Raw genomic sequence first — 8784 nt, 5'->3', positions numbered from 1 at the left:
CTCTCAATGTCCATCACCCATTTCCCCCCCTCCCATACTCCCCATCAGCCCTGATTTTTTTTCTCTGTATTTAATAATCTCTTATGGTTTGCTTCCCTCTGTCTCTATTTTTTCCCCTTCTCCCCCTACTCCCAGTCTTCTGTTAAGTTTATCAAGATCCACATATGAGTGAAAACATAGGATATCTTTCTTGAACTGACTTATTTCACTTAGCATAATACCCTCCAGTTCCATCCATGTTGCTGTAAATGGCATGATTTCATTCTTTCTCATTGTCAAGTAGTATTCTACTGTATATATAAACCACCACTTCTTTATCCATTCATCAGTTGATGGACAATTAGGCTCCTTCCATAATTTGGCTATTGTTGATAGCGCTGCTATAAACATTGGGTGCATGTGCCCCTATGCATCAGCACTCCTGTATCCCTTGGATAAATTCCTAGTAGTGCTATTGCTGTGTTGTAGGGTAGTTCTATTTTTAACTTTTTGAGGAACCTCCACACTGTTTTCCAGAGCGACTGCACCCGTTTGCATTCCCACCAATAGTGCAAGAAGGTTCCCGTTTCTCCATATGCTTGCCAGCATCTGTAGTGTCCTCAGTTATTCATTTTAGCCACTCTGACTTGTGTGAGGTGGTATCTCAGTGTGGCTTTGATTTGTATTTCCTTGATGATGAATGACGTTGAGCATCATTTCATGTGTCAGTTGGCCATCTGGATGTCTTCTTTGGAGAAGTGCCTATTCATGTCTTCTGCCCATTTCTTCACTGGATTATTTGTTTTTTGGGTGTGGAGGTTGGTGAGTTGTTTACCAATTTTGGACACTAGCCCTTTATCCAATATGTCATTTGCAAATATCTTTTCCCATTCCATCGGTTGCCTTTTACTTTTGTTGATTGTTTCCTTTTCAGTGCAGAAGCTTTTTGTCTTGATAAAGTTCCAATACTTCATTTATGCTTTTAATTCCCTTGACTTTGGAGATGTTTTGAGTAAGAAATTGCCACAGCTGAGGTCAAAGAGGTTGTTGCCTGCTTTCTCCTCTAAGGTTTTGATGGTTTCGTGTCTCACGTTTAGGTCCTTCATCCATTTTGAGTTTATATTTGTGAATGGTGTAAGAAAGTTATCTAGTTTCATTCTTCTGCACATTGCTGTCCAGCTCTCCCAGCACCACTTGATAAAGAGACTGTCTTTTTTTCCATTGGATACTCTTTCTAGCTTTGTCAAAGATTAGTTGGCTATATATTTGTGGGTCCAATTCTGGGTTCTCTATTCTATTCCATTGGTCTATGTGTCTGTTTTTGTACCAATACCATACTGTCTTGATGATTACAGCTTTGTAGTAGAGGCTGAAGTCTGGGAATGTGATGCCTCCTGCTTTGGTTTTCTTCTTCAATATTACATTGGCTATTCGGGGTCTTTTTGTGGTTCCATACAAATTTTAGGGTTGTTTGTTCTAGCTTTGAGAAGAATGCCAGTGCAATTTTGATTGGGGTTGCATTGAATGTGTAGATTGCTTCGGGTAGTATTGACATTTTAACAATATTTATTCTTCTAATCCATGAGCATGGAATGTTTTTCCATTTCTTTGTGTCTTCTTCAATTTCCTTCATGAGCTTTCTATAGTTTTCAGCATACAGATCTTTTTACATCTTTGGTTAGGTTTATTCCTAGGTATTTTATGGTGCTTGCTGCGATTGTAAATGGGATATTTCTTGCTTTCTCTTTCTGTTGCTTCATTATTGGTGTATAAAAATGCAACCAATTTCTGCGCATAGATTTTGTATCCTGTTACCATGCTGAATTCATGTTATAGTGCTAGCAGTCTTCTGGTGGAGTCTTTTGGGTTTTCTATGTAGAGTATCATGATGTCTGCCAAAAGTGAAAGTTTGACTTCTTCTTTGACAATTTTGATGCCTTTTATTTCATTATGTCTGATTTCTGATTCTAGGACTTCCAACACTATGTTAAACAACAGTAGTGAGAGTGGACATCACTGTCATGTTTCTGATCTCAGGGGGAAAGCTCAGTTTTTCCCTATTGAGGATGATATTAGCTGTGGGCTTTTCATATGTGGCTTTTATGTTTAAGTATGTTCTTTCTATCCTGCCTATCTTGAGGATTTAATTAAGAAAGGATGTTGTATTTTGTCAAATGCTTTTTTCCGCATCTATTGACAGGATAATATGGTTCTTATCCTTTCTTTTATTAATGTGATGTATCACATTGATTGATTTGTGAATATTGAACCAGTCCTGCAGCCCAGGAATGAATCCCACTTGATCACGATGAATAATTCTTTTCACATGATGTTGAATTCAATTTACTAGTATCTTGTTGAGAACTTTTGCAGCCATGTTCATCAGGGATATCGGCCTGAAATCCTCCTTTATAGTGGGGTCTCTGGTTTGGGAATCAAAGTAATGTAGGCTTCAATAGAATGAGTCTGGAAGTTTTCCTTCCATTTCTATTTTTTTGGAACAGCTCGAGAAGAATAGGTATTAACTCTGCTTTAAATGTCTGGTATAATTTCCCAGGGAAGCCATCTGGTCCAGGACTCTTATTTGTTGGGAGATTTTTGATAACTGATTCAATTTCTTCACTAATTATGGGTCTGTTCAAATTTTCTATTTCTTCCTGCTTGAGTTTTGGTAGTGTGTAGGTGTTTAGGAATTTTTCCATTTCTTTCAGGTTGTCCAGTTTTTTCGCATAGAATTTTTCATAGTGTTCTCAGATAACTGCTTGTACTATGAGAGTTTGGTTGTGATAAATCCATTTTTATTCGTGATCTTACCTATTGGGGTCCTCTCTCTTTTCTTTTTGAGAAGGCTGGCTAGAGGTCTATCAATTTTTTTTCAAAAAACTAACTCTTAGTTCCATTAATCTATTCTACTTTTTTTTTGAGTCTATATTGTTTATTTCTGCTCTGATATTCATTATTTCTCTTCTGCTGGGTTTCAGTTTTTTGTTATTTTTGTTCTGCTTCTAGTTCTTTTAGGTGTGCTGTTAGATTTTGTATTGGGGATTTTTCTCGTTTCTTGAGATAGGCCTGGATTATAATGTATTGTATTACATTGTATTTTCCTCTTAGGACTGCCTTTGTTGCATCTGAAAGGGTTTGTATTGTTGCATTTTCATTTTCATTTGTATCCATATATTTTTTAATTTCTTCTTTAATTGCCTGGCTGACCCATTCATTCCTTAGTAGGATGCTCTTTAACATCCATGAATTTGGAGGTTTTCCAAACATTTTCCTGTGGTTGATTTCAAGTTTCATAGCATTGTGATCTGAAAGTGTGCATGGTATGATCTCAATTCTTTTATATTTATTGAGGGTTGTTTTGTGACTCAGTATGTGATCTATCTTGGAGAATGTCTCAGGTACACTACAGAAGAATGTATATCCTGCTGGTTTAGGATGAAAAGTTCTAAATATATCTGTCAAGTCCATCTGGTCCAGGGTATCATTCAGGGCCATTGTTTCTTTACTGATTTTCTGTCTATATGATCTATCCGTTGTTGTAAGTGGAATATTAAAGTCCCCTGCAATTACCACATTCTTACCAATAAGATTGCTTATGTTTGTGATTGTTTTATGTATTTGGGTGCTCCTGAATTCGATGTATACACGTTTATAATTTTTAGCTCTTCTTGATGGATAGACCCCATAATTATGATATAATGCCCTTCTTCATCTCGTTACAGCCTTTAAAGTCTAGTTCGTCTGATATAAGTATGGCTACTCCAGCTTTCTTTTATCTATCCAGTAGCATGACAGATAGTTTTCCATCCCCTCAATTTCAATCTGAAGGTGTCCTCAGGTCTAAAATGGGTCTTTTATAGACAGCAAATAGATGGTTCTTGTTTTTTTATCCATTCTTATACCTTATATCTTTTGACTGGAGCATTTAGTCCATTTACATTTTGGTGTTATTGAAAGATATGGGTTTAGAGCCATTGTGCTATCTGTAGGTTTCATGTTTGTAGTGATGTCTCTGGTCCTTTGTGGTCCTTGAAACATTTCACTCACAGAGTCCCCCTTAGGATCTCTTACAGAGATGGTTTAGTGGTGATGAATTCCTTCAGTTTTGTTTGTTTGTTTGTTTTTTGGGAAAACCTTTATCTCTGTTTCTATTCTGGATGACAGACTTGCTGGATAAAGGATTCTTGGATGCATATTTTTCCTGTTCATCACATTGAAGATCTTGCCAGTCCTTTCTGGCCTGCCAAGTTTCAGTAGATAGGTCTGCTCCTACACTTATGTGTTTGCCCTTATATGTTAGGCCCCGTTTATCCCTAGCTGTTTTCAGAATTCTCTCTTTATCTTTGTATCTTTTATCTCTTTGTTTTTGTATCTTTATCTTTGTATCTTTTGCCAGTTTCACTATGATATGTCATGCAGAAGATTGATTCAAGTTACATCTGAAGGGAGTTCTCTGTGCCTCCTGGATTTCAATGTCTGTTTCCTTCACCAGATTGGGGAAGTTCTCAGCTATGATTTGTTCAAGTACACCTTCAGCCCCTTTCTCTCTCTTCTTCTTCTTCTGGAACTCCTATGGTACGGATATTTTTTCATTTCACTGAATCACTTAGTTCTCTAATTCTCCCCTCATGATCCAGAATTTTTTAATCTTTTTCTCAGCTTCCTATTTTTTCATAATTTTATCTTCTATTTTACTTATTCTCCCCTCTGCCTCTTCAATCCTTGCTGTGACTGCCTCTATTTTATTTTGCACCTCATTGATAGCATTTTTTAATTCATCATTACTATTTTTAGTTCCTTTATCTCTGCAGCAATAGACTCTCTGCTGTCTTCTATGTTTTTTTTTAAGCACAGTAATTATTATGACTATCATTCTAAATTCTTGTTCAGTTATATTGTTTATAACTGTTTTGAGCAATTCTTTAGCTGTCATTTCTTCCTGAGGAGAATTCTTCTTTTTCATCATTTTGGCTAGTTTTCTGTCCCTTCTTTGTTTTAAAAGCTTGTTATGTGCCCTGCACCTGCAAGTATTATTATTTTAAAGGGGGATCATGCACTGTCCAGGGCCTTGCCCTTCAGGGGGTGTTTTTTGGAGAATGTTACTTGCTCTCTCTTGTGAGTTTGGTTACTTTATCTCCCTACTTGTAGTGATGTTTTGGACCCTGCACCAGGTGAGCTTTGATTTGTTTGTTGAGATAGCCCATATTAGCAATTCCACTCCTAGGTATTTACCTTGAGGAGGGGGAAGTATGAGCAGCCACATTTCAGAGAACCATAAGAAATCTGTGCTGAGACATATGGAATCATGAAAAAATCTTAGCCAAGAACAGGGCATTGGTGCAGGCAGAGAGAAGCAGAGCCCACAGTCACCAATCAGCATGCTGCTTTTCCTTTTCTTTTTTTTTTTTTGCAGTTTCAAGTTTTTACTTAGATTCCAGTTGATTAACATACAGTGTAATAGTTCAGAAGTAGACTTTAGTGATTTTTCACTTACTTATAACACCTAGCACTCATTACAAGTGCCCTCCTTGATGCCTATCACCCATTTAACTCACCCCACTGCCCACCTTTTCTCCAGCAACCCTGTTTATTCTCTATAGTTGAGAATCTGTTTTTATAGTTTGCTTCTCTCTCCCCCTGCCCATGTTCATCTGTTTCACTGCTTAAATTCCATATACGAGTGAAATCATATGGTATTTGTCTTTCTCTGACTTATGTTGGTTAGCATAATAGACTCTAGCTCCATCCATGTCATTACAAATGGCAAGATTTCATTCTTTTTGATGGCTGAGTAATAGTCCATTATATATATGATGTATATATATACATATATATATATCATATATAATATATATATCAGTCAAATATATGTGTAGACATATATATATCAGTCAAATATATATGTATATATGTATATATGTATATATGTATATATATATGTGTATGTGTGTGTGTGTGTATATATATATATATATATATATATATATATATTTGATGAATGGATATAGAAGATGTGGTGTATGTATACATATATATCCATTCATCAGTCAATGAGGCTTTGGCCCCTTTCCATAATTTGGTTATTATTGATAATGTTGCTATAAATATTGAGGTGCATGTTCCCCTTCAAATGAGTATTTTTGTATCCTTTGGGTAAATACCGAGTAGTGCAAGTGCTGGGTGGTAGGATAGTTCTATTTTAAAATTTTTTTTAAGTTTATTTATTTTAAGAGAGAGCACATGTGAGGGAGGGGCAGAGATGGAAAGAGAATCCCAAGCAGTCTCTGCACTTCCAGATGAACCCAGGGCTCAAACTCACAAAACCACAACTTTACCTGAGCCAAAAACTGAGACAGACTTTAACCGACTGAACCACCCAGTTGCCCCTATTTTTAACTTTTTGAGGAACCTCCATACTGTTTTCCAGAGTGACTATACCAGCTTGCATTCCTACCAGCAATGCAAAAGCATTCCCCTTTCTCTGCATCTTCACCAACATCTATTTCCTGAGTTGTTAATTTTAGCCATTACAACAAGTGTGAAGTGATATCTCATTGTAGTTTTGACGTGTATTTCCCTGATGAGTGATGTTGAACATCTCTTCATGTGTCTGTTAGCCATCTGGATGTCTTCTTTGGAAAAATGTCTATTCATGTCTTCTGCCTATTTCTTAACTGAATTATTTGATTTTGGTTGTTGAGTTTGGTAAGTTCTTTATAGATTTTGGATACTAACTCTTTTCCAATATGTCATTTTCAAATATCTTCTTGCATTCCATGGGCTGCCTTTCAGTTTTGTTGATTATTTCCTTGACTGTGAAGAAGTTTTTATTTGATTCAGTCCCAATAGTTCAATTTTGCTTCTTTTTCCCTTGCCTCAGGAGATACACTTGGTAAGAAGTTGCTATGGGTATGGTCAAAAAGCACAGGTTGCTGCCTGTGTTCTCCTCTAGGATTTTGATGTTTTCCTGTCTCCCATTTAGTTCTTTCATACATTTTGAATTTTTGTGTATGGTGTAATAAAGTGGCCCAGTTTTCCCAACACCATTTGTTGAATAGAGTGTTTTCTATTGGATATTTTTCCTACTTTGTCAAAGATGAGTTCACCATATAACTGTGGGTCCACTTCTGGGTTTTCTAGTCTGTTCCACTGATCTACATGTCTATTTTTGTGGCAGTACCATCCTGTCTTGATCACTACAATGTTGTAATATAACTTGAAAAAGAAAAGCAAAGCTGGAGGCATCACAATTTTGGACTTCAAGATTGCTTTGGCTATTTGGGGTCTTTTGTGATTCCTACAAGTTTTAGTATTGTTTGTTCTAGCTCTATGAAAAATGCTGGTGATAATTTGATAATGATTTCATTAAATGTGTAGATTGCTTTGGGTAGTATAGACATTTTAACAATATTTGTCCTTCCAATCCATGATCATGGAATGTTTCCCATTTCTTTGTGTTGTCTTCAATTTCTGAACAAAATCCAAGACAATGGGCCTGGTAAGGATAAGTTGTACTTGAAACACTTTTCTGAGGTATAATCAACCAGAATTTTAGGTCAGTCATAAAGAGGGAGAGGGTTGAGGTAATTTTCAATTACTGAGCTTTCTACCTTGGAAAATGGAACAGTAAATGAATTTAAGAAAATTGAAATCCTACTATGCATCTTTACCAATCACAGTAGTATGAAACTAGAAATCACAAGAAAAAGCCTGAAAATAATACACACACTTGGAGGCCAAACAATGAGATACTAAACAACCAATGTGTCAACAAAGCAATCAAAGAGGAAACTAGTTCCTTTAGGTATATGGTTACATGGTTTATTTGAGCTTTTTCTTGTTCCTTGAGGTAGGCCTGTATTACTATATGTTTTTTTCTCTTAGAATGGCTTTTGCTGCCTCCCAAAGATTTTGGACTGGTTTGATTTTCATTTGTCTCGACATATTTTTTTTTTTAATTTCCTCTTTTAAATTTATTCAGGCTTGTTTTGTGGCCTAACATGTAATCTCTTCTGGAGAATGTTCCATGTATACCTGAAAAGAATGTATAGGGGTACCTGGGTGGCTCAGTTGAGCATCTGACTCCTGATTTTGGCTGAGGTCATGATCTCACGGTTCATGAGATTGAGCCCTGTGTTAAGCCCTTCACTGGCAGCATGGAGCCTCCTTGGGTAGACTATTCTCATTGGTAGGTGTATGTTTCCTACCCCCACCCCCTTTTCTACATGTTAAATTAATCATGTCCTTCCCTTGTGGCTTACAAGGTTTCTGCTGAAAAATCAGGTTTTCCCATGTAGGTCACTTTTTGCTTTTTTTGTGATTTTTACAATGTCTTTGACGTTTTAATTATGATGTGATGTGCTGTGGACCTCCTTGCATATATCTTGTTTGGAACTCTCAGTACTTCTTGGACCTTGAGGTAGGTTAGTGAAGTTTTCAGCTATTATTTCTTCAAATCAATTTTCTACCCCTTACTCTATTCTACTGGGACCCCTATAATATGAATGTTTGTTCACTTGATGTTATCTAAGAGATGTCTTGACTTATTCTAATTTAGGCAGAATGGTTCCTCTTAAACTTGCTGCAATGTTCTTATGTATCCTTTCTTTGGTATCTGGCAGGAGCTACGTTTTTATGTTAGTTATTCTTTTAAATTCTGGATTTTTCCTGAATGAAGAAAATAAGAAATAAGATGACAAAAAAAATTAGGAAGTACAAAAATGAAAACCACAAAGTAATCCACGAAGTAAAACCACAAAGTAAAAAAAAACAAATTTATAATTTTTAATTCATACATAATAC

Source organism: Panthera tigris, chromosome C2 (genome assembly GCF_018350195.1).
Source record: "Panthera tigris isolate Pti1 chromosome C2, P.tigris_Pti1_mat1.1, whole genome shotgun sequence".
Taxonomy (NCBI): domain Eukaryota; kingdom Metazoa; phylum Chordata; class Mammalia; order Carnivora; family Felidae; genus Panthera; species Panthera tigris.
The sequence above is the reverse complement of the archived record's forward strand: the minus strand, read 5'-3'. Positions refer to the sequence as shown.